The sequence below is a fragment of the Sinohyriopsis cumingii genome, chromosome 16 (genome assembly GCF_028554795.1).
Source record: "Sinohyriopsis cumingii isolate HCF-2022 chromosome 16, ASM2855479v2, whole genome shotgun sequence".
Lineage (NCBI taxonomy): Eukaryota > Metazoa > Mollusca > Bivalvia > Unionida > Unionidae > Sinohyriopsis > Sinohyriopsis cumingii.
The window spans coordinates 12,913,148-12,939,349 of NC_142976.1; positions in this window are offsets into that span (position 1 = coordinate 12,913,148).

Sequence of the window (26,202 nt, forward strand, 5' to 3'; positions counted from 1 at the left end):
AAAAAACAAAAAAAAACATTTTACCCCTATAGTACGTGTTTTTGTATGAGTGCGTGAGTGCAGCTTCTTATTTTAAAATCATAACTCAAAGACACTTACCTTATATCATTAATTTATTCTTTTATCCATTGTTACAATCCAATTCACAATTCACAATACAACACTTTATAAAAAGTTCATTGACTTCTTCTGTCTCCTTGTTTAGTCTCTCTTTTTTTTAAATTTCTTCACCGTCATACTCTTTTCCTCTTCTTCTTCCTCCTCGCTTTCTTCCCTTCTTCTTTTCTTCTCCTGCTTCTTTTTCTTCACCTGTCTGCTTTCTTCCCCTGAAGAATCCCTCTCTTCTTCCGAAGAATCCCTCTCTTCTTCTGAAGAATTTCTCTTTTCTTCTGACTCCTCTTGTTTCTTTTTTGGGCAATCTGCAGACCAATGTCCTTTTTCTTTACAATAATAACAGGTATATTGACTTTTGTCTTTTTTAGCCCCTGTTTTTGTTCTTTTTTGACGGTCTGGACACTCTGAAGACCAATGCCCTTTCTTCTGACAGATATAGCAAGTATCTTGACTTTTATCTCGAAAGGAAGGAGAGTAGTCCGTGGGGTGGTCTGAAGAGAATTTTCTAATGACCCCTCGCAAAGCTCTGACGAAACGTTCGATTTGGTTAGTCTCTTCCATCGTTGTGCTCGGCTTGAGAGTGAAATGAATAGTGAAAGGACAAGACACACACCCTTTTATATACGCTGGTCTGCCATGACTATAAATTAGTCTATGGTGTTTAAACTTGAGTCATTTGACGTTTTGCACTCAAGATGAAACGATCCTATTCATTTGAGAAGAAAGAAGAAGAAGAAGAAAGTAAGAGGCAGAAACGTGATCTATCGCCTCGTACCAGGGCTGAAATCTTGGCACAAATTCATGCCAGTGATTTTGAAGAGGACATGAGTGAACCAGAATTTGAAACCTCTAAACCAAGTTCACCACCCTTAGTCAACCCTGAAAAATACTATTCCATTCGAGAGACGGAAAAGCGCTCCTCTAGAAAATTTAGAACCACGGCTTACAAATACACGGTGAAGTTTAAAGATTTCAAGGCTGAAGTGCCGTTAGAGAAAGCAGAAGTGTTCATCACTGGGGTGTGGGATTCTTTGCTCGCTGCACTCAAGCGACAATGTCAACCCAAAGAAGACGATCGCTTGAGACTTTCCATACAACACGACGGTTTGAAATCTCCTGTTTGGATCGAGTTTAGCACCCCTGCAGAATTGACCGCTTCAAAAGTCATGGACAAGATTCAACACGTACAACAATCTAATGATCAGTTTGACATCACCGATGGTAAAGCCACACTGGACATGACCCACGTCTCTCCTCCTCAAGGGACTGGACGCAAAAAGATGTTATTGGTGGACGACCTTCGCAACACCAAAAAGAGTCTCGTCCGAATTAACAACCCTCATGACCAGATGTGTTTAGCCCGTGCCATCGTGGTGGGACGAACCTATGCCAACAAGAACGACACGGTAGAATGGAAAAGAACCTGGAACACTATTCAACATTCCGATCGAGCCAAACAAGGAAACGAAGCAGAACTCCTGTTGCAACAAGCTGGCCTGTCCAAAGACACACCCTGTGGCATTCCTGAGATGCAAAAATTGCAAGATGTCCTAGCTCCACGATACACCTTGAAAGTGCACCCTCAAGAAATGCGCGGACCTCTGTTGTTTCGAGGCCAAGATTTTAAGGACGGAAAATACATTCACCTTTATCATCACGATGAACATTTCGATACCATTACCAGTATCACTGGATTCCTGGGATATGTTTATTACTGTGAGAAATGTGATTATGGTTTTAACAATCGAGAGCAACACAAACATTGTGGAATGAAATGCCCAGGATGTTTGGCCTCTCCACCCTGTCTGAGCGAAGAACCAGTGCCTTGTTCAACTTGTCTGCGCACGTTTGTCAACCCTACCTGTTACCAACAACATCTGAAGACGCAAGGTTCACAGAAGAAATGCTACGAGCAAAAATACCAACCCTCACCAGAGAAAGAGGACGGTCACAAGAAGAAAGGCAATTTCATCTTTTTCGATTTCGAATGCATGCAAGAGACCGGCATTCACATTCCTAATTTCTGTGTGGCTCATCGAGCGTGCGAGAAGTGTATTCAAGAACCTATCTTCAGTCATTGCCCTCACTGCAGCAAGATTCCTGGAGGGCGTGAAAAAATCTTTCGGGGACCTAACACGTTAGCCGATTTTGCCCAATGGGTCTTAGACCCCATCGACAAGACGTGGAGCCAAGAGGACATCGAACGTTACGGAGATTGTCATCGTCATGCCACGGTGATGGCTCACAATTTCTCCGGATACGATGGACAGTTTCTTCTCAGATACTATACGGAACATGGCACCGAGCGTCCTAAAGTGACTTTGAACGGAGCCAAAATCATTTTCATGCAAGTGGGACAAGTGCAGTTTAAAGATTCGATGAGCTATTTGGCCATGCCTTTGAGTCGAATGCCTAAAACGTTTGGAATGACAGAAATGGCTAAAGGGTACTTTCCACACTTTTTCAATACGGAAGCCAATCAACACGCCGTTCTACCCCATTTGCCCGAGGCTCACTATTACGACCCCGACAACATGCGTACCGAACAACGAGAAGCTTTCTACGCTTGGTACCAGGCTCACGCCTCGGACCCTTTCGACTTTCAGGAAGAAATATTAAAGTATTGTCGTTCCGACGTGGACATTTTGCGACGTTGCTGTGGAAAATTTCGAGAACTGTTCATGGAACACAGAGGGGTCGATCCTTTGAAAGAAGCTTGCACCATTGCCAAAGCGTGTTCCTTAGTGTATCGACAACGATTCATGCCTGAAAACACCGTGGCTGTCATCAGCCCTCAAACGACCCACTATGTCAAACGTCAATACTCGGTGAAAGCCCTACGCTGGTTACATTACTTGTGCGACAAGGAAGACAAGTGGATTCAGCATGCTCGCAACGGAGGGGGCGAAAAGACCATCGGAACGTATTCGGTCGATGGCTGGGACTTAGAAAACCCCAAGATCGTGTACGAGTTTAACGGTTGCTTATTTCACGGATGTACCGTCTGTTACCCTGACCGTGGCACTAAAAATCAGTTTTTGCAACGAACCATGGAAGACTTGTACCAGGACACTTGTCAGCGACGCCTAAAGTTAGAACAGCAAGGATACCAAGTGGTGGAAATGTGGGAACACGAGTACGATTACCGTATGAAAACCGATCCCGAGTTTAAACGCCTCGTGGAAAGTTAACAGTTCATGGACCCGCTGAACCCGAGGGATAGTTTGTACGGAGGAAGGACCAATGCCACCTGTTTGCTGTACCAAGCCGACGAAGAGAAAGGAGAAGAAATCAAATACTTGGACGTGTGTTCGCTGTATCCCTACGTGTGCAAATATTGTCGCTTTCCTGTAGGGCACCCACAATTGCTGACGGAACACATCGACCTGGTCAACATTCGACAATACGAAGGCTTGATCAAGTGTAAAGTTTTGCCACCCACGAACCTATACCATCCCGTCTTACCTCACCATTGTCAAGGCAAACTGATGTTTCCCTCGTGCCGTACTTGTGCCGAAACGTGCAACCAAGACCAACCTTGTCAGCACAGCCAGGAAGAACGGGCCTTGACGGGAACCTGGGTCAGCGTAGAATTGTTCAAAGCTCTGGACATGGGATACCAACTGTTAGAAGTGTACGAAATTTGTCACTTTCCCAAGACACAACAATACCACAAGGGTGACCCCAGTCAGAAAGGCATTTTCGCCGACTACGTGGATGCCTTTTTGAAACTGAAGCAAGAAGCCAGCGGCTATCCGCCCTGGTGTCACACTCCCGAAGACCAAATACAATTCAAAGAGAAATATCTTGAACAAGAAGGCATCTCTTTAGACCACATCGACAAAAACGAAGGCAGGCGATCGTTTGCCAAAGTGATGTTAAATTGCTTGTGGGGTAAAATGGCATAACGACCGTGTTAACCCAAGACGGAATATTTGACAGAATCTTCCCGCTACTTCCAGATGATTCACGACAAAACCAAATACATGAAACACGTGGACGTCGTTCGAGAGGATTTGATCTTGGTCAATTACGAAGAAGATCTGGACTTTGTGCAAGACGACCCTTTTGGAAATGTCATCATTGCGGCTTACGTGACAGCTCATGCTCGCTAAAAATTGTACGAAGCTTTAGAACTGTTAGGAGAACGTGTCCTGTACTTTGACACGGACAGTTGCATTTACATCCATCACCCGATTCAACATCACCCTGACATCGAAGGAGACCGTTTAGGAGCCTGGACAGACGAGCATCCCGACGACAAGATTCTAAGTTTCGTCAGTGGCAGCCCCAAAAATTACGGCTACGAATACCGGGACGAACAAGGAGAAGTGCACACGACGTGCAAAGTGAAAGGACTGACTCTGAATCATCGTACCAGTCGAGTGGTCAACTTTGGGGTATTGAAAGAAGCCTTGCAATCCGGAGAGGATGGAAACTTTAAAGTGACCACCGATCAACCGAACAAGATTGTACGTTTACCCACTCACCACATCGTCAGTCGGCCCTTGGAAAAAGTCTATCAAATCGTGTACCAGAAGCGAGTGCGACTTCCCAATCATTTCACCTTACCGTATGGACACGTTGGTATAAAACATTGGTTGTAAGAGGATAGTCACACGCTAGAAGGATGACTTCGCCACAGCAAGAATCGAGTGAGAAACCCGATGAGAACTCTAAGTTCAAACCCTACCATTTTCCAGTCTTCTTACCTGACTATTGTGATTGTGCCCGTCGATTGGACACGTTTCAGAAATGGCCTACTGATAGGGAAGGATTACCTTCTTCGCATGTTTTAGCTAGAACAGGATTTGTCTACTTGGGACCTGAGTCAGGATTGGGATACGAGGTACAGTGTTTCGCTTGCGGACTGAAGTTACGAACGGATCTATGTATCTATAAAGATTCAGCTATTCCGGAACATACTCGATGGTCTCCGCACTGCCCTTACCTTTCTATGGCCTTTCCGCCCATCACACTACGGTACAATGTTGACGGTACCTTAGAGACGGTACCTTCCAGAACAAGATATAAAAAACATAAAAAAGGAAAGATGTACAAGCTGGAGACTGCATTGCGACTAGTATAAAAAGGGGCTATGGTCAAGATCGATAGTTCATTGTGACTACCAAGACCGAGCGAACAACATGAATACTTTCAGAGAAACACAGAACAAGTTGTTTAGAAAGGCACAATTCAAGTGTGAAGCTTCGGAAGTGGAATGCGATTGTGAGCCTTGCGATGGGTACGATGCTGTACGTTGTGACCTTAGCGATGCCGTAAAGCATCATCATGGGAACTTTGTTCTCACTACCCCTATCATGGAAAGTGATGCTGTGCGTGTCAAACCTGAGGAATGCGAAAGTGATGCCGCTCGTCCTCTTGGACATTTTACTGGATTTCGTTTTAAAGGGGAATGTTCACCTTCACGTCTACCCCCCTACGGATGTCATCCAGCCCTGAGCAAACTCCTGCCCATGTCACTCAACCCTCATCGAAACGAACCTGTGAAAGACGAATATTCGTTCCCTGTGCGTTTGTCGGAATACTGCGACTTTGAAAATCGTCTTCAATCGTTCAAAGGAAAATGGCCTAAGTATCTGGGAGGACCGACCCCCGAAGAATTAGCCAGAGCCGGATTTTTCTACTTGGGCGAAGGAGATAAAGTCAAGTGCTTCAGTTGCGGTGTGTCACTTCACCACTGGGAACCGCAAGATTCGGCCTACGTAGAACATGCTCGATGGTCACCGAATTGTCATTACTTACCCTTAGTGGGACCGAGACATTGAAGTAACTTACCATAATCTGTTCATGGATACTTTACAAGAGAACATTCGTGCTTTGCCTGTGGAGTTGAGAGAACGCATTTACCGAGAGCTGGTCAAAATACAAGTGAAACGTAAAGAACAATTGCATCCGTTACGTCACCGGTGTTTGAACCACTGGTACCTGAAGGCTATACAAGGACTGATTCAATTGAAAGTGTTCCATTGGACAGACATTGATCAACGATCCCCTGGTTTTAAAAAGGATTGGTTTGTTATGGACGATTCTATCTACTACATCATTGTAAACTTACTGCATCGAATTCCAGAGGAAGAGTTAACGAATTACCAACATCTTGAACAGAATGTCAACTTAGTGAAAGAGGAAACTTCTGAACGAATTGTAATGTGTAGATTAGTGACTAAACGATTTAAATTCGACACTGAAGTAAAACCATGTTTGTGCAAAGAGTACATTTCTTGTGTCAGACCAAAGAGGATTTAGTATGACCTATTCATGGATACTTTGCTAGAGAACATTCGTGCTTTGCCTGTGGAGTTGAGAGAACGCATTTACCGAGAACTGATCAAAATACAAGTGAAACGCAAACTCAAAGTTATTCATCCGTTTTTAAATTATGCTCTGTTCCAAAGTACAAGAAGACTGATTATGAGTGGATATTACATCAGGCACAAAGTTAAACGAGGCTATTGGTCACCACCCAACGATTCCAAAAACAGTGTATATACTTATGGATACTTTACAAGAGAACATTTTGGGCTTGCCTGAGGAGTTGAGAGAAAGGATTTACCGAGAACTGGTCAAAATACAAGTGAAACGTAAAGAACAATTGCATCCGTTACGTCATCAGATCTTTAACCACTGGTACCTGAATGGTATAAGAGGACTGATTCGTCAGAAATTTTTTCAGTGGTCAGACCTTGTTGAACACTTTCAGTTTGGGAATGATGATGAACTAGACGTTCGTAATTTTGGATACTTCGAGATTCACTTACTGCAACGTATTGAGGAAGACGTGTTAAAGGATTACCAACATTTGTTACATGGAATCTGCTTAAAGAAAGACGAAACATCTAGACAAACTCTGACGTTTCAGTTACAGTATGTAACATTTAAATTCCCTACTGGAGAACGAACATGTTTGGTTAGAAATTACCTTTATTGCTTCCGAAACAAAGAGACTATAAAATCAAGTTGCCATGCCACGGATTATGTCACATATTATTGAACAGATTCCGTGGAAGGAACTCAATGACCATATTCAAACCGTGGATCATTACCACCTATTAATACAAGAACTGTATCCATTCAATTTGGGACGACAAGTGGTGTGTGTCTTAGTGACTTGTTTTCTGGGATTTCGTTTACCAGCCGATTCCTTGTGGACTCTTTACGATCAGTACTTACCACCTCAATGGCCTTAAATGGTCACGAAAACCTCCTTTTGCTCAAAGCCTTGCGTTTTCATCTGGATACTTCTCGACCTCAACAGGCAAAAAAGATTCGTCAACTTTTAGCTACCCAAGACGTGTATGACGATGTGTGTGTAGCTTGTGACTTACATCCCCATTGGACAGATGTCCGTGCCTGGAAAGAATGGGGTTTTGAGGCTTGGACCCAAGAAGTGGCCCAGTATGCACGAGAGTTGTTCAAGGAAAAAATTACTTTTCAACCCGTGTTAGTGACGGTGCCAGAAGAACCCGTCACCCAGGACGGGACTGTCGTGGACAGACCTGAAAGACCCTTTCGGGAGGACACTTGTGTGACCTTACCCCCTACTATAGAACTGGTTAGAACTTTACCCAAAACATGTTGTTGTACAGACACTTGTTTTTATTCCACGTTAATGGTTATCATGTGCCTTTTATCCTTGTACTTAAGCCTTTGGCTTTTATGTATTTTTGTCTTTCGTATTCATGTTTGAAAAAACATTCAATAAACGTGTTCTTAAAAAGTATATAAACTCTTGTCTTGTTTGTTTTCGTGTCACAAGTGACATTTCTCACACTATGGCTACCTCTGCTGTCTCTGCTCCCTCTTCCTCTACTGTCAAAGTCATCGACGAACACTTTGATCGTGCCAGTTGGGAGGCTTTGTATCTTCGCCATCCCTTTAACATGCTCATTGCTGGACCTAGCGGTTCAGGCAAAACCGAATTCGTCAAACGTTTGATCGAGCATAAACATCATTTGATCGATCGGCCCCCTCAACGGATCGTGTGGTGTTACAAAGAGTGGCAATCGGCGTACAGCCTCTTGCGAGAAAGTCAAGGCGATTCCATCGTGTTTGTGGAAGGCATTCCTAAAGAAGACGACGGCATCGTCTCTGCCTCCCGTCAAACCCATTTGGTCATTTTCGACGACATGTTAGGAGAAGACGAAGAAGAAATTAAATTGTGGTTGACACGCAAAGGGCATCACCGTAATGCCAGTGTCGTTTACATCACCCAAAATTTGTTTCAACAAAGTAAAGCCCATCGCACCATCAGTCTCAATGCGCATTACGTGGTCTTGTTTAAAAGCCCTCGAGATAAATCGCAAGTGCAAGTCTTAGCCAAACAGTTAGGAACGCCTTGGCTGACTCAGGCGTACGACGATGCCACTAAAACGCCACACGCCTATTTACTCGTCGATTTGAAACCTACGACCCCCGAGGATTTGCGATTTCGTACCCACTTGTTTCACCACTGGTGCCAAGACGGAGGGCCTGTCCTGTACACGTCTCTGTCCTCGACTTAATTTCACTCCACATAAAAAAAATCTATAAAAACCTCAGACCCTTTTTCGTCTGTCTCACACAGTGTGAACATGACGTCCCTTCAGTCGCATCTTCCCGTCAAATTCATTCGTGCCTTGTATGGCATCAGTCGAGAAAAAAATCCACAAACACGACCTCGTGTCTTAGAAGCTAGTCTCAAAGAAGTCTTACGATGGTTCACGGTGACGGCACGTCAATTACTCCAAGGAATCATTCAGATTCCTCATCAAACCAAACGCTTTTTCGATCGAAACAAAGTCGCTTTGGTCCAACTGGCCGATCCCCGCATCGACACTCAAACCAAAAAACAAATCATTTTGAAACCTGGAGGGAGCGGTACTCTAGGAGGGGTCATCATTCGCTCACTCTTAAGATGGGATCCTAATGCCCCCAAAGTTATACCCAAGAAAAAAGTCCAACGAAGCCCGAAGAAGAAAAAGAAAAAGACCAGGTCCCCAAGAAAAACTTCTCCAGTGGCAGGACCCTCCTCTTCTCAGACACCACCCCGGAAAAAGAAAAGAAGCCCCCAGAAAAAGAAACAGAGAAAAAGTCCCCAGAAAAAGAAAAGTCCACAGAAGAAAACTAGTCGCAAGAGAGGCACTTCTTTTAGGCCAGGACGCAACCTTACACTCGCAAACCACGACCTGCCACGGCGGTGACTACGTCTCCGGCAGCCTCACGTTCATCCACTTCTCCGTTGATGACACCATGAACTGAAGAGTACTTGGAGACGTTGATCACACCAAGAACTTCTCCGTTGATGACCCCAAAAAGAACTTCCCCAGTGGCAGGACCCTCCAATTTAGTGGCAGTGGCTGCTGCTCACAAAGTACTTTCTCCTAAAATCAAAGTCCATGAGAGATCGGGTATGTTACAAAGTTTACTGGATTTGTCCAAGCAAGAACTGGCTCGATTTAGTCCGTTGCGTACCCCTGCACGACGTGTCATGCCTGTCATGAAGTTGATACGCCGTAAAGACAATCAGTGGCGACGCGTTCCAGTATAAAAAAGGCCTGTGACCAAGTCGGGGGTATCAGTGTTTTTTTGGTACTCCTGAACACTCAAAGATGTCACCCTCCAGAAAACCCCAAGGAAAGAAAAGGAAAGGACTACCACCACGTTTAGTCAAACATGGGGACATGTTATCTATCCTGTCCAAAGCTTCTCCACCTCTACGAAAAAAACTCATTCAATCGGCCTCCAAAGAGGTCATCAATACCGTGTGTGAATGTTGTTTGAACGTCTTGAAAGGCACGATCCCTTTGTCCAAACACCAGAAACAATGCTTAAGCAAACATCGTCACGTTCTTCGCCAAATGGTTCAAAAGAACATTCCCATTCGTCAAAAGAAGAAGATGTTGGTCCAACGTGGAGGCATTTTGCCTCTCTTGTTAGGCCCCATACTGAAAGGAGTCTTGGGAACCATGTTGGGAGGACTGGTGGGAGCAAGATAAAAAGGCCCTCGGAAGTCCCAAGATCTCAGAATCGACCCCTGACAACCCCATGGAAGGACGAAAACTAGCTTTAGTGCCTTACAAACGATGGATGGAATACCATCGGTGGCAAGAACAACGCACCCCGCATTTACCTCCCAATCCCAATTTGAGTGAGATGTCGCAGTTACAACACGAATTGCAGTCCTTGATGGATCGCCAAGATTTGTCCGAAACAGAAAAATCGCAAAAGTACGGTCAACTCTTGCAACGACTGCAACTCTTTCACCAGAAAGCTTTAGACGAAACAGCTCTACCCACTCTGAAAGATTTTAAGACCTTGATGAAAAGTCCAGCACCATCACCAGTACCAGTACCAGTACCACCAGTACCAGTGGCCAAGACAGAAAAAGGAAAAGAAGAAGAAGAAGAAGGGTTTCAAACTCCACCAGAAAAAGTACGCAAGTTAACAACACCACCTACCTCCAGAATTGGATGGATTAAAAAGATGATGGCCACCCCTTCTTCATCACAAGAGAAAAAGAAAGTGAAGACAGAAGTGAAACAAGAACCGATATCCCCCGCTCAGACATCCTCCTCCTCTTCAACACCTATTGCCGGTCGCACACGCAAAGCATTGCAATCCAAAAAAAATACCCCAAGAGAAAAAGAGTAGCATCTTCCAAGAGTGGGTGCCTTATTAACGCACCAACCAACACAAAAAATGGAAAAAGTCTTAGCCAGCATTTACTACGATCCCTCCCATCCTGCAGGTTACGCAGGAGTTCAAAAATTGTATCGTGCTGCCAAAACGCGACTGAAAAGTCTCCGTTTACCTCAAGTGCAACGATGGTTACAAGAACAAGCTACTTACACTTTACACAAACCCATTCGACGCAAGTTTGCCAGAAGTCGCACCCGAGTGGAAGGCATCGATCATCAATGGCAAGCCGATTTAGCCGATGTCTCTCATTTGGCCAGCTACAATCGTGGCTACAAATATTTGTTTTGTGTCATCGACGTCTTTTCCAAATTTGCCTGGGTCGTGCCCTTGACTTCCAAATCGAGCAGCGAGTTAGTGCGAGCCCTGCAACGGGTGTTGAAACAAAGCGGTCGTCACCCTCTTCGATGGCAAACGGACAAAGGCACCGAATTTCTGAACCAAGCTTTCCAAAAAGAATTAAAGAAACGTGACATTCATTTTTTTACCACCGAGAATCCCGAAACCAAAGCCAGCATCGTGGAACGTTTTCAACGCACTTTGAAAGAACGCATGTGGAAATATTTTACGCATCACCACACTCTGAAGTACATCGACATCTTACCGCACCTGGTGCAAGCGTACAACCAATCTTACCATCGAAGCATCGGACGTGCCCCGCAAGACGTGACTCCCGACAACGAAGTGATGGTGTTTGAGCGTCTGTTTGGTAGGTCCCCGACGAGGGCTGTCCCCAAGAAAAGTGGAATGTTGGCCGTAGGAGATTGGGTGCGCATTGGCAAAACCAAACGCACTTTCGACAAAGGTTACTTACCTAACTGGACCACCGAATTGTTTCGCGTCACTGGACGAGTGCATGGCCGTCATCCTGCCGTCTATAAATTGGAAGACATGAACGGAGAAGTGCTCAAAGGAACGTTTTATTTGCCCGAGTTACAACGTGTGACCAAAAAAGAAGACGACGTGTACGACATCGAAAGCATTCTCGAACGCAGAACCCGTAAAGTGGGCAAACGACGTGTCAAAGAAGTCAAAGTACGTTGGAAAGGATATCCACCCAGTTTTGATTCTTGGATCGACGCTTCGCAAGTCATCGACTATAAAAAGAAGTGACCATCATGCCCTTTCACACAGACGCAGCTACGTCGACCACTCCTCCTTCACCTAGTTCTTCTGTGCAAGATTTACAAAAACAACCCTTGTGGGTGTGGTGTGGAAAACGTGTGCCTAAAACGCAAATCGTCTTTTTCTGCCAAATCTTCGTGGTGTATTGTGTCATCGGGGCAGCCATCGCCAATTTGAGTTTGCAACAAGGAGACAAACAATTGTGGACCATTTTATTGAGCAGTTGCATCGGTTACCTGCTTCCCAATCCCTCCCTGAAATTCTCCTCGAACGGGAACCTTGTGTCCAGTGCCAGTGCCAGTCACCACTCCAATAACAACCAGAACCCCATTTTAGGTGGAGACACGCCTCTGACGTTCAGTAACCCCTCGGAGAGCCACAGAACTCTGGAATTATGAGTCACCAAAACCAATTTTACTTAACCTTACCCAGTGACAGTTCCATGGAGGTGTTTCCCAAGAACACGTTGTGCTGTTACACGGCCAAATTACCTCAGGCCATCCCTTAGATCACGAAGCCCATTGGGAAGTGGCTTTAGTAGAAATGATTCGCCCGACCCAAGTCCTCAATGTCCTTCCCAATCAAAATAAATTTGATGTGGAAGTTTATGACGAGCACGTGCAACAGTGGATGGATAGCAATAGCAAATATGACAAGAAAACCCGTACACAAAATCTAAAGTACACCACCTATCACTTGTTCATTCCCCCAGGCTATTATTTTAGTGGTCAACATTTGGTCAGCACCATAGCCACCAGGTTTAATGGCGTGTTTCTGAAAGCTTTGGAAAGTGCCAATAAAGGTATCGTCACCCTGGAGTACCATAAAACAGCTCGTCGCTTCCTGATGAAATTTCCTGAGGGGCGTAAAATGATGTCTTTCTTATTTTGTCCTGAATTGTTTGACATGTTGGGCGGAGACATGGAGCTGAGGAAGAAAATAGAACAAAAAACCGAATTACCAATCATTGGCGACAACGAGACTTTTGCCAAGTATTTTCGTACCCCGGTAGAACTGAACCAAGGACTGAATTTGATGTTTGTGTACTCCGATGTGATGGAGTACAACGTGGTGGCACACACCTCCGTGCCGTTACTGCGTGTCATTCCTTTCAAAGTGGATTCTGCCGCAAACGCTGACGAGGAAGGTGGAAACACTTACCACGTCCACCGCGAATTTGTCCATCCTCACTATTTACCTGTCAGCAAGTCGTATTTGGACACGGTCAACATTACTATAAAAGGAGATTTGGGACAAAATATTTCATTCACCAAAGGAAAAGTCATTTTCGAAAACGGTTTTCTCACGACTCGTAAGTAAGTCATGTATCCAGTGTACCGAGAGTTGCTCGACAGCGAGGACACGGTTTAGGAGATATGTTAAAATCGGCCTTTCGTTCGGTGGCCCCAGTGTTGAAACCGATGGTGACACGCGGATTGCACGCCTTGAAAGATGCGGCACTGACGCAAGGCAAAGAATTTCTCCGAAATGTCATCGTCGACAAACAAAACCCTAAAGAAGCCTTCATGAGGGCAGGCAAAAATGTCTTGCTACAAACGGGCAAAGACATTTTGGGCCGACGAGACACACCTATAAATGCCCTGCACGCTACCGAGTCAGGCATTCAGCAAGGACAAGGCAGAAAGAGACGACGAAGAAAACACCCTTTCACCAGACTTCAAGCTAGAAAGGCCAAGAAAAGAAGAACCGTTCGAGACTTAGACGTTTTCGATTATTGACAAAGAGACAAAAAAATGATGCACCGAGAGTCTTGCGCCTGTTCCAAGACGGAACTGGATCTGTTTGCCATGCCCCCCACCATGATGACGATGCAAGAATCCCAATGGGTGGAATTTCACCCCGTCTCCTCATTGACCGATTCCGCTCCCATCGAGTTTGAAATCAAAGGACAGCCCGAAGATTACATCGATCTGAATAGCAGTTACTTGTACCTGAAAGTCAAAGTTGTAGATAAGACTGGAGCTAATATAGACGATGAAGCAGTAGCTCCCGTCAACAATATCATGCATTCCTTGTTCAGTGGAGTGGACTTGTACTTGAACAACAAACTGGTCAGTAGCAGCATGGATACTTACCCTTATCGAGCGTACCTGGAAAATCTCTTGACGTACGGAATAGACGCCAAGAACACTCATCTCAATGCCTGTGTGCTATGGGAAGCTGACGAAGCAAGCCTGTTTGAAAATTTCGAAACTGATGCAAGCAAAACACCAAACAATGATGGATTTGTAGAACGAAGAAACAGAATCATAGGACTCAACAAAAGTTTAGAACTAATGGATCGTTTGCATTTGGACATGTGGTTGCAAGAGAAATATTTGCTGAACGGGGTGAATGTCCGCCTGAGACTGAATCGGAGCAGTGCCGCTTTCCATTTATTGGCTGGTAGTGACGATAATTACAAAACCAAAATCGAAGAAGCCAGACTCTACGTACGCCGCGTGGAAGTGTTACCTAAAGTGGGAAACGACATCAGTCAGACGTTGAGCAGAACGACCGCCAAGTATCCCATACGACGTGTGGAAGTGAAAACCTTCACCATTCCAAAGGGACAGCGATCCATGATCGAAGATCATCTGTTCCAAGGACAGTTACCCAAACGTTTGATCGTTGGTATCGTCGAAAATGAAGCCTTCAACGGAGCTATCGCTAAAAATCCTTTCTACTTTCAACACTTTGGCGTGTCCAAGATCGAAGTCAGTCGCGATGGCAAGACCTTGTGTACCCGACCTTTTGAACCCGACTTTGAGAAGAAGAATTACTTGAGATCGTACTTGTCCCTGTACGAAGCCACGGGTCAGTTAGGAACCAACACCAGTCACGGTATTACGTACGAGGATTATGCAGGAGGCTATGCTTTGTGGGCTTTTGATTTCACTCCAGACCAAGGCAGCGACGAGGGACATTTCCACCCTATAAAATCCGGCCAGATTCGTGTAGAAATTCAGTTTGCAAACCGAGTCCCTGATGAAACGGTGAACGTCATCCTGTATGCCGAATTCGATAATACGATAGAAATCAACAGTTTGAGAGAAGTCATTCTAGATTACTAGAAGCCATGGAAGACTGTTATCCCTCTTTACCTAGTGGAGAAACTTTAGACATGGAATGTGAGGAGACTGTGAAAGAAGAAGAAGTGATCATGATGAAGTCGAGATGGCCAGAACAAGAAGCCCATTTAGTCTCCTGTTTTGCCAAACACTTGGTCGAAAAAATGACGGAATTGATCAAGAAAAATTGCTATGGATGTCAAAACGATCATCCCAGTCAAATTCAACACGATAAATGCCTGATGTTGAGTCAAGAAGAAAAATTGGACGAGTATCTGGACGAAGCTTGGAGTCTCATCTCGGACAAAGACGTGTTGCACCAGTGGTATAAAGACTTGCGTGAACATTCTTGTCCACCATTAACCACTCAAGAGATCATCGTATCGAAGCTCTCCTGAATCAGAGTGAGGAGACGAAACGAAGAAACGGTTATTTGTCAGACATTTTCAAGCAAAAAGTCAGGATCGAATTGATGACGTATTATTACCTGTGAAGAAGAAGAAAAAAACACACAAATCAATGGATACCTGGGAACTTTATTACCTTTTGAACCACAGTTCGTATACGGCTTCTTGGAATCCTGTCGTCTGTGCTAAAGATGAACTCCCTCATCGCAAACCTAAAGACCATCAAGCTTACGTGATCAACACGGACGACAGTCATCTCCCAGGAACCCACTGGGTAGCCGTTTACTTTCCTCAAGAAGGATGTGTGGAATATTTCGATTCGTACGGATTGCTCCCTTTGGAAGACGATATCATCGACTTTATGAGAAGAAATGCTCAAACCACCCGATTCAATAATGTGAAATTACAAGGCACAGATTCCTTGGTGTGTGGACAGTACTGTGTGTATTTTCTGCATCATCGCAGCCTGGGCTATTCCTTAGAACATTTAGTGACTCATTTTGATCCTCGTTCTTCTTCTAGAAATGATGTGAAAGTAGATCGATGGTTTTGTGACCATTATGCTTATCTTTTGTCTCAAGCTAGGAAACGTAGTGTCCATCAATGGCCTAATGATTTCCAACAGTGGAAATCACAATTTCATTCACAACGTTGTCAGCCCTGTTTAAAGTAGAATGTATTTGAAGAAAAATGTTTGATGTTATCATGTTGGATTATTGTTTAAAATATGTTAGAGTTGTTGTTGGTTAGTGTTAAGTGATTATTGGATAAAAAAATGTTGTTTTGAAAAAAAATGCCTTTATGATTTGTTTAGCTATAAGAATGTTGGATTCATGCTCTTTCATTTCTTACTATCCCTCTCATGACACTCACTGAACGCTGCGACTCGAAAACCGTGGAGGGATGTTTTCCTTCACGTCCGCGCTTTGACTTTAAGAACCGGGGTTGTTCCCAGTCTAACCATCCATTGTCGACTCATCCTCCTACGAAGATGTGCTCCAAACTAGCTAAGCTCAACGAAGCCTACGTGAATTTGCATAGGGTCAGACACAGTCTGATACCGAAACCAGAAGAAATAGAGAATGTGAGAATGTTAAAAGTCACTGAAGACCTGATAGAAGAACTCTTCAGAGAAGAAATGAACAGGGAGAAAGAAGAATGGACAGAGAAGTACAGACTTCAGAGACAGCAGCAACAGCAGCAACAGCAGCAGCAACAACAGCAGCAGCAACCTGAAGCTGACAGAGGCTTTGTCGATTGTCGTATCGACACCAAAGAATTCTTCTTCTCTTTCCGAAGAAGCAGACCTATCGCCAGAAAGTCTATCCTCAGAGGACATCGCATTCTTAGAAACTTAAAAAGATTGCCATAGCAAACAAAAAAACAAAAAAAACAGCCCTTTTCAGGGCTACCCAATACTCTAGAAAAGAAATAACCATCCATTTGCCAATGTGTGTAGGTAGAGTAGTGTGAATATAAACACTAACTCTTTTTTAAAAAATGTGAGGGTATGTGTTTTGTGTGTTTGTGTATAAGATTGTGTGTTTGTAAGTGCTCGCGTACGTTGGTGAGGATAGTAGATTAAAATGATGTCTTTTTTTGGTGTTTGAGGTGTATATTTTGGGTTAGATTGGATTGCTTTGCGTATGTGGATAGTCTATTGAAGTGATTAATGAAAAAAATTTTAGAATAGGAATGGATAGCATAAAAAAGTGAGTGAGTGTTTCTTTTAGGTCCGCGCGTTGTTTCTTTGGTCATGATCTAGGTAAGATCAATTTTATGTTTTTAGGGGGATGTTTTCCTTCACGTCCGCGCTTTCACTATAAATTGAAACTCGTTCGGCAGTCTAGCTACCCTTGTTGATTGATCAACACCAAAAATGAACACGAGACTGGAGAAACTGTTGGAACTTCATGTGCATCTGGAATATGCCAGGCGCATACTAAATGAACTGGCCGCGGAAGCCATTGTGGAAGAGGGAAGGATGAGAGAGGAGGAGGAAAGAAGAAACAAAGAAGAGGAGGAAAGAAGAAACAAAGAAGAGGAGGAGAGAAGAAACAAAGAAAAGGAGGAGGAAAAGGAGAGAAGAAGAAGAAATTTCAGAATCCCAGAAACCGAAAATTGGGATTCTGAAGCCACATATCCTGCCTCTGCTCTCTCCCCCAAAAAAGTAAAAAGTAACTGGGGAACAAGATGTGTATGTGGCGCCAGGCCTGGAAGGTGCCACCATTAACCAGGTGTCCATGAAGTTAAAAAAAAAAACAGCCCTTTTCAGGGCTACACAATACTCAAGAAAAGAAATAACTATCCATTTGCCAATGTGTGCAGGTAGAGTAGTGTGAATATAAACATTAACTCTTTATTAATAGTGCGAGTGTTTGAGTTTGTAACTGCTCAAGTAAAGTTTGTGTGAATAGCAGATTATGGGTTTCTTTATTGTTTCTTAGCGTATGTGAAGAGTATAGTTCGGGTTTTATTATATGAAATGAGAAAAGTGGGGGATGTTTTCCTTCACGTCCGCGCGTTGTTTGGTCATGATCTAGGTAAGATCAATTTTATGTTTCAGGGGGATGTTTTCTTTCACGTCCGCGCTTTTCGTATAAGAACCCACAGTATTCGTCGTTCAAACCATTCTACAAAGAAGATGGCTTCGAACCAACTGGACAAAATGGAAAAATTACAAGAGGTTTTAGACAATTTAGGAATGATGGAGCAGATGTTAGTAAGACTCAATGAAGACCACTATTCCTATAGTCCCCATCGTGTAAAGATGGAAATTAATAACGTAAGAAAAGTAAGATAAGAATAAGAAAATGGAATGAAAAAATTGAAAAAGAAGAAGAAAATGAGAAGAGGAAGAAAGAAGAGGAGGAAGAGAAGAAGAAAGAAGAGGAGGAGAAAGAAAAGAAGAGAAAGAGTGTAGGAGAGAAAATAAGAAGTTGGTTGAGAAAAAGAAGATTTTAGAAGCAGAAGAAGAAAAAACCAAAGGCCCTTTTCAGGGCCACGCATGTTTCTCGAAAAGAGAATGACTTTTCAATTGCCTACCCCATTTTTTTTTAAATTTAAATTTAAATTTAAATTTTAAAAATTTTAAAAAAAAAAAAATCCCATATTCAATTCCCCTTGTCCCTAGACAAGCCCAAACTCTATTCCCCCATGTTAAATTCCCCTTGTACGTAAAGTGACCCACGATTTATTCCCATGTTAAATTCCCCTTGTACGTAAAGTGACCCACGATTTATTCCCATGTTAATTCCCACTGTACGTAATCTGACCCACGATTTTTCGCCATGTTAAATTTCCATTGTACGTAATCTGACCCGGGGGGGTCTGTAATGCTAATTCCCATTGTACGTAAAGTGACCCCTATTACTACTTATGTATAAATAGCAGCAGAGGGGGCGAATCCGACATTTTGTCCAATCGTCATTTTGCTTAATTATTACTTCTGCACTCAGCTGATCCGGTGTAGTCAGCGCCTGGTAAAAAAAAAACGACGTCGTCGTCGAGGGGATCGTCCGGACGTCATTTGGTTTAATTAACACCTTCTGCGCGTCGATCCCCAGCGTCGTCAGCGTCCGGTAAGCACATCGACGACCGCGTCGATGTCATCGCCCCCCTCTGCTGCTAAGTGGTTATTTACAATGAAAATTATTTACAACTAACCGAATATTTGGTCAAGTCCGATACGATATCGTGTCCGAGGATCATGTAAATTTATCGTTACGAATCCATGTGGGGTCGACTGAGCATGACTAAAAAAGTTTCGAAAAACATTAAAGTCCATGTCACCGCCGCACCATGTCTGCCAAATATTTCGTAGCGTGTGTGTATCAACGCCGTTGAACACAGCAAGAATATTACAGTTGTCTCTAATTACTTTTGGAATCTGAGTGTATCGTTGAGTGACATATATCACGTCAGTGTTTTTATGCCTGCCTCTGGAAAATATCCTAGCTGGGTTTTTTTGATTGTCTAACATAACATCATCGTACACGACTAGATTGTTAACGTCGCCATCAATATCATCAATACCCGGTGCATCATTGATATCTGTAATAAACTCGATGACATTTTTTTTAGCGATCGCTGATGCATTCTCGTTGAAATCTTTCAACACCTCGTAGCATCGTTGATCATCTACGCTAGGAGCAACCAAATACAACTTATCCCACTTCATCCATCTCATTATTAAATTGAGTAACAATTGCGTCTTGCCGGATCCAGATGGTCCGATGATAATCATCCGGATCGAGTTTGGTAACGCTGCAACATGCTTAACTGGTTCTCTTGTTTTAGTCGCCGAAAAATCAATTATATTCATATTTCTATACATAAATTATGGATCTATATTGTGTGAAGTGTAGAGTGCGTACTGGCACAAATGATATGACAACCGCTACAACAAGAAATAACAGATCGGCGCTTACTGGTAAGTGTGTACAATGCGGTACAAAGAAATTTAGATTTATTTCTATTAAACCCGGGGATGTTTTAAAAAAAAGCGAGGAGGTGATATTGCAGCCAAATTGGCAAAACCCCCCGGAACACCGTGGGCAAAGTATCCAGGAGAAAAACACCACCCAGGATATAGCTACTGTGGCCCCGGAACACGATTAGATATTAGACTCGATGATCAAAATCAGCCGCGACCCGGTGAGTATCCAATAAACGCTATCGATAAGGCGTGTCATGCTCATGATGTTGCTTACAAAAGTAGCGATCTGCAACAGCGTCATATCGCGGATGTAAAATTAATTCACGCGCTAAATGCTATTCCTGATAAATCCGTGAAAGAAAAATTGGCCTCATGGTTGGTAAAATCGGCTATGAAAGGTAAATTAATGATTGGCGCTGGTAATTAATAACAATCATCCAAGAAAAACGATGGATTCCATCTATTATTCTCCGAGAGGATACTGGAAGGGGAAGGCCGCAATTGGTAAGCTTGCAAGCGCTGCAAAGGTAACAAAGACCACTGCGGCTAATTGGTTATCCAAACAGGCTATATGGCAAATTTATCTACCACCGCCTAAACAAATCAACTTCTCGCGCTTTGATGTCAGCGTACCTAATGAAGTTCATCAGGCTGATATACTATTTCTGCCGCATGACAACGGTTACAAATACGCGCTAACCGTAGTTGATGTTGCGAGTCGATACAAACAAGCGGAGCCGTTAAAAACAAAGTCGGCAACTGAAGTAGCCGCTGCGTTTGAAAGAATTTATCGAAGAGGCCCTCTGCGCTGGCCAAATCTATTACAAGTTGATCCCGGTAGTGAATTTCGCGGCGCTGTTTTATCAACGCTGAAACATCATAGCGTTGCGATACGACGAGGTCATACTGCGCTACATCGTGATCAGGCAATTGTTGAACGATTCAATCGGACTCTTGCTGAACGGTTATTTGGATATCAATACGCGAAGGAATTCATCCAAGAAAAACGATCTCGTGAATGGGTTAAAAGGTTGCCAGGTGTAATTGCAGCGTTAAATAACGAGATTACCCGAGCAATCAACATGAAGCCCAGCGACGCGATTAAATACGAGTATATACCCGGAAAATCAAAAATAAATAGCGTTTCCAAGCCGATTCTCGGCGATGTCACTGTTAGATATCTGTATGAACCAGGAGAGCTTGAAGGCGGTAAAAAAAGGGCTACTGATCCTATTTGGAGTGTTACCACACATAACATATCAACGATAACACGATCAACTGGTAGATCACCGATCTATAGACTGGATTCAACTGCTCCTCAGCGCGGATTTACACGCGAGCAACTACAAGTGATACCTAACGATACTCAATTGCCACCACGTGGTCTTAACTAGCGCCGTTGCGTCTATTGCACTCAAGACAGGTCAACCTCACATTGTTTTTGACATGACCGAGACTGTTATCGATCCTATCCACGGTAAATTGGCGAGTGTCTTTATCCGAATAACGCCAACTCATTATACAATTGCAACTCGCGCAGTGATTATTCTGTTGTTGTCGTAGCGAGATTATTAATTCGGCATCAATATCAAAACGCCGCTGTTTTTTTTTATCCTGTTGGCGGTAACCCGAGAGTTTTCTATCAATGACGCTTGCATCGATGGTGACTTTGTCGCCGGCTTCGTCAGTGACTCCGTCACCGGCTCCGTCAATAACAATTCTTCGAAGCTGATTTATCCTTCGTACTCTGGACACTGCAAGATAGACTAGATTCGACCATTCGATGCGATTATCAACTATCCAAACAATTGTGTCCGTGATGGTTAGTCCCTGCGAGGAATGTATTGTTGTTGCGTATCCTAGCGTCCACGGGGATTTATCAGCACGTAGCGCGTCCTCGACGACACCGATATCAACGAGCACGATATCATTCAGCACGAGAATTTGTTTTTCTGTCCGGCCTGGAATTTCAACTTCAATGTTCTGCCGCCGTGTGTCCGCGGGTCTATAACATAATGGCACTGGACGCGTTGGAAACTTTTCCTTATGCAACGTAAACAACTTCCGCTGAAGTGTGTCTCTGACTATCTTTCTACTCGCTACAATCAAATCGTTTGGTCTCCATGTTTCCCAGAATTCATTCAACGGCGTTTCCGGAATTACCTCGCGGATTATTTCACACTGAACTCTATCCGGCTGTAATCTGATTAGTTTTTTAACCTCGCGCAGTTGTTCATCAAGTGCTCGGTAATCAGTATCGGTTTCTTCATAATAGTCCACAAAACCCCTTAACCAATCATGTGGACCCTCGCCGACAAATGGTGGTGGTTGGCCATGATCTCCACACATGATTACCGCTGTATTCGCGCGCAGCAACCACTCAAGAAACATTTGTAAAGTATCTAACGAAACAGTACATATCTCATCCCAGATGATAATGTCGGGAATAAATTTTTCACCCATTCGATCAGGAGTCCACTCACCGCCGCTGTATCGAAAAAAGCTGTGATAAGTAACGGCGTCAACATTTCGTTGTTTTATCTCTCGCGCTAGTCTATGGGTCGGTGTAAGCACGATTATACTTGCCCGCGTTCGAAATAATTCAATTGCCCGAGTCGTCTTTCCTGACCCGCCACAGCCGCTTAAATAAACCGTCTTGTGTCTACAAATTGGATCAGAACACGATGGTGCATTAGACCATTCTGACAATTTATCACCGCGTAAGTAGTTGTTCTCAACGGTGACATCTGCTGACGGGGAATAATCGCGTCGTATTTCATTTTTAATTCTCCATGTACCCCAACTCTCGTCCGGACTAGTAAACTCGGCTACGTTTCCCTTATACGCTACGTCAACATAAAATGAATCAACGGCTACTCTAACCGCGGTATCGGGGAATCTATTTATCATCGAGAATAAATTGATAGCGGCATAACCCAGCATAGACGCCCTCAAATGTGGATACGCCGGGCTGTCTCCATCGCTGTAGGTAACAACTGTACCCAACCTCGTTCCATTGGACAAGAAAGCTGTTTTGCAGTTCACGTATCTATTTTTTGCCACTGCGTCCTTGATTACGAAATCATATTCTGCGTCATCTTTAATCAGCCGTGAGCAATATCGTTTGTAGTCGTGGTTTTTTCCACCTTGTGTGAACTTACCAATTATTCTTCTACCGAGATCTTTTGCCTCGCGGTTTCGTTGGTTAAATATCCTCCTGGACCATTCGATGATATATTCCTCGTCGGCATCAATGTTTTTTCTGGACTCGTCAATTATGCTATCTAGACGCTCCGGTTCTGGTAACCAGACTTCAGTCTGTGCCCGGTATGATATAATCGCGTCACTGACAATCAACGAAACTAGCATGCTACAATCAATCATATACCGTAGCAGCGCTATTGGCAGCCACTTCTTTTCAGCCATGTGTCTACCGATCCAAATATAGCAACAGCGATGGAGTCCTGCCGCGAATTCAAATGATACTATGCGAGCGAATCCGGTTAAATCAAAATCAGGCAGTGGTCCATTAATAGCAACACGAGTCATTTCATGACTGGGGTGTCCAAATCGTCTAAAGTACTCAGCGGCGGATCCATACCCGAGAAAACTCGCTGGATAACAGGCAACCATATCAACCGAGATCATAGCGTCGCGGTTGTATTCAGTGTTCCATAGTCCACCGTGATAGTATTCCAAACAACTGGATTGTACATCCGGTAGAAATTCCCTGCGCGTTGGTCTCCACGCATTTTTCCTTGCTGCAACACGAGCTACAACCGATGGAATTGTAAAACAATTTGTTAGCAGTTGTTCATCATGCTCTTCAAATTCCATGGCGGTTTTTTTCATCCTGTTGTGAAATGCTTCAGTGCGATATAATTCGCCGTTTGGTCTTACAAACTGATCAAAGGTATCCGCATCGTTTTCAGCGCTGCGAAGTAACCACACTGATACAGGGTCGTTTTTACACAAGTAGGCAATAGCATCAAATAGTTTCCTCTCCGCGAGAAAACCGTCCTTGGAGAATTGTTCTCCCAGGAATTCTTCGGGTATATACCTTACTGTTCTATCCCGTGGAAACACTGTGATCGCGGGCGTCCATGCGTGTTCGTTATGATCAATAATTTTGATTGGGGCCCCATTTGATTTGTACTTTGATTCGTATAATACTTCACCGGTTATTGTTGTAACGGTTATTGGAAATCTCAACGACGTTTCTAATCTCGCTATGTCGCTGATGGTTGCTCCACGCTCTTTTACGGTTAGTTCCCATTGGTTGATTTTGCTACGTCGTAAATCAGTCAATTTGTTTCCTCGACATGCATTTGTAAAATGCTCTATTATTCGTTCTGCTACACAATTTATCCCAGTTGACTGTTTCATCGGTTTCAGTTTTCCGATATCAGGTTTCTTATTTAACGGGTATATTCCATAAACAACTGCTGTTTCAGGATACGCTCGTTCATAGTATGGTCTGTCAATTCCGGTTAACAACCCCGGCTTGGAGTCGCGGCTGACAGTGACTGTTTTCTTGTCGCTGAGAACTGGTTCAAATTTATCACGCATGATCCAATCGCCTGATTCCACCCGGACAATGAATTTTACTCTGAAGAAATACCTTTTACCGTCAAGTTGTGATATTATCGTTGCTGCGCGGTTGTCGTTCATGGTAGCATCAACAACACCATCAATTCGAAATGTTGACCAACTATGAGATGCACCATCACGCTTGAATTCATTGATACAATCGCGTATTTTACTCAACAGGGTTTTATCGTTTATTAACGCTTTTGGTGTGTCCTTGAGGACTCTATCGAGATTGAACTTAATATTTTTCCAGGGCTTAATTACTGCTAATCTCTCAAACTCATCCATATAATTAAAACAAGTATTTAAATAAAAGAATATAGTATAATGAATAAATGCAAATGGTTGATGATTGGGTCGACAACCCCGTGCAATAAATCATGCAGAGGTGAATTCTGCGGGTATCATTTACAAAGCGTTCGTAATGGTTCTCTTGGCCCCCTCCCGTGCTTGGTTTGTCACGTCGGTGTAAGAGGAAAATCGCAGTTGTGTATCAATTGTGGCGGAAAGCGATACAGGGAACTAAAACGCTATTACGATAAACGAATAAAAAACGCCGTCATCGACCCCACCGCCGACAAAATCATCAAAACTCCTCAAGACTACATTGAAAGGTTTATAATTAAACCAAATAATGAATTAGACAAGTAGTATTATTATACAAATGGACCAAGAGTTCAGACCTCACCCTGTGTTTGTTAATTACGAGGCATCTCGCGACGGCGTTGTTAGAAATTGTAGACTGAAGAAGCCGGTTGGATGGAAAAATAATCAGGGATATTTGATGTTTGGTGCCGGAAAAAAGAAGTATTTTGTTCATAGGGCGGTATTTGAAGCATTTAACGGATTAATCGAGAATGGGTTTGTTATTGATCATATTAATAATAATAAGACTGATAATTCTCTTACAAACTTGCAAGCTATCTCGCAAAGTCAAAATACCAAAAAAGGGGAAACTGGTAAATACTCAAAGAAAGCAAAACCCGTAAAGTCATTTGATACAACAACTCACGAGGAAAAAATATTTCAGTCGATGAATGAGGCAGGAAAATATTTTGACATTTGTATCGCCTCAATACGAAGAGTAGCAGAACGAGTATATCAAACAGCGATCTCAAAAAAGACGAGTCACAGAATTCGATTTTCATATATAACATCAAAGGGAGATAACTCGTTTTGTGATAGCGTCGCATGACAAGAGTTACGTCCCTTGAAGTCCAATTAATGTTGCGATTAATTAATCATTTTACGATGAAAACTAATGAAATACACGCTGTTATCTAACAGCTGTATTCTTTTTTTTAATGTTTTATTTGAGTATTTGGTTTCATTTAAATGCCGTGAAACACCATTAATAAGTATTTAAGGATTCAACGATTCAAGGGAATTCAAATTAACACACACCTTGTGACTGACGCCGCTGTATTAGTCACTTTATATATAAGTTGACTCGTTATAAGCCTGGGGCTTTCGAAAGCCAATTCAACTAATCAAAACTAACCCACGCTCATGACCCGGGCGTGTGGTTGTCTTTTGTTCACAATCATGCAACCGGGTTAATTTAATTGGGTTGCTTTTGATTGGTTGAATTGGCCGTAGAGTTCCGCCCCGCCGTTTTATGTTTGTGCTGTCTTGTGTCGTCCCATCATCCATCAATCATTTCATTGTAAATATATTCATCCTTAATTAAGTATATGTATATGCCTGCAATCTGCCACAACACTCGAGTGGAGATCTACGGCATTGTACTGTCCATGTA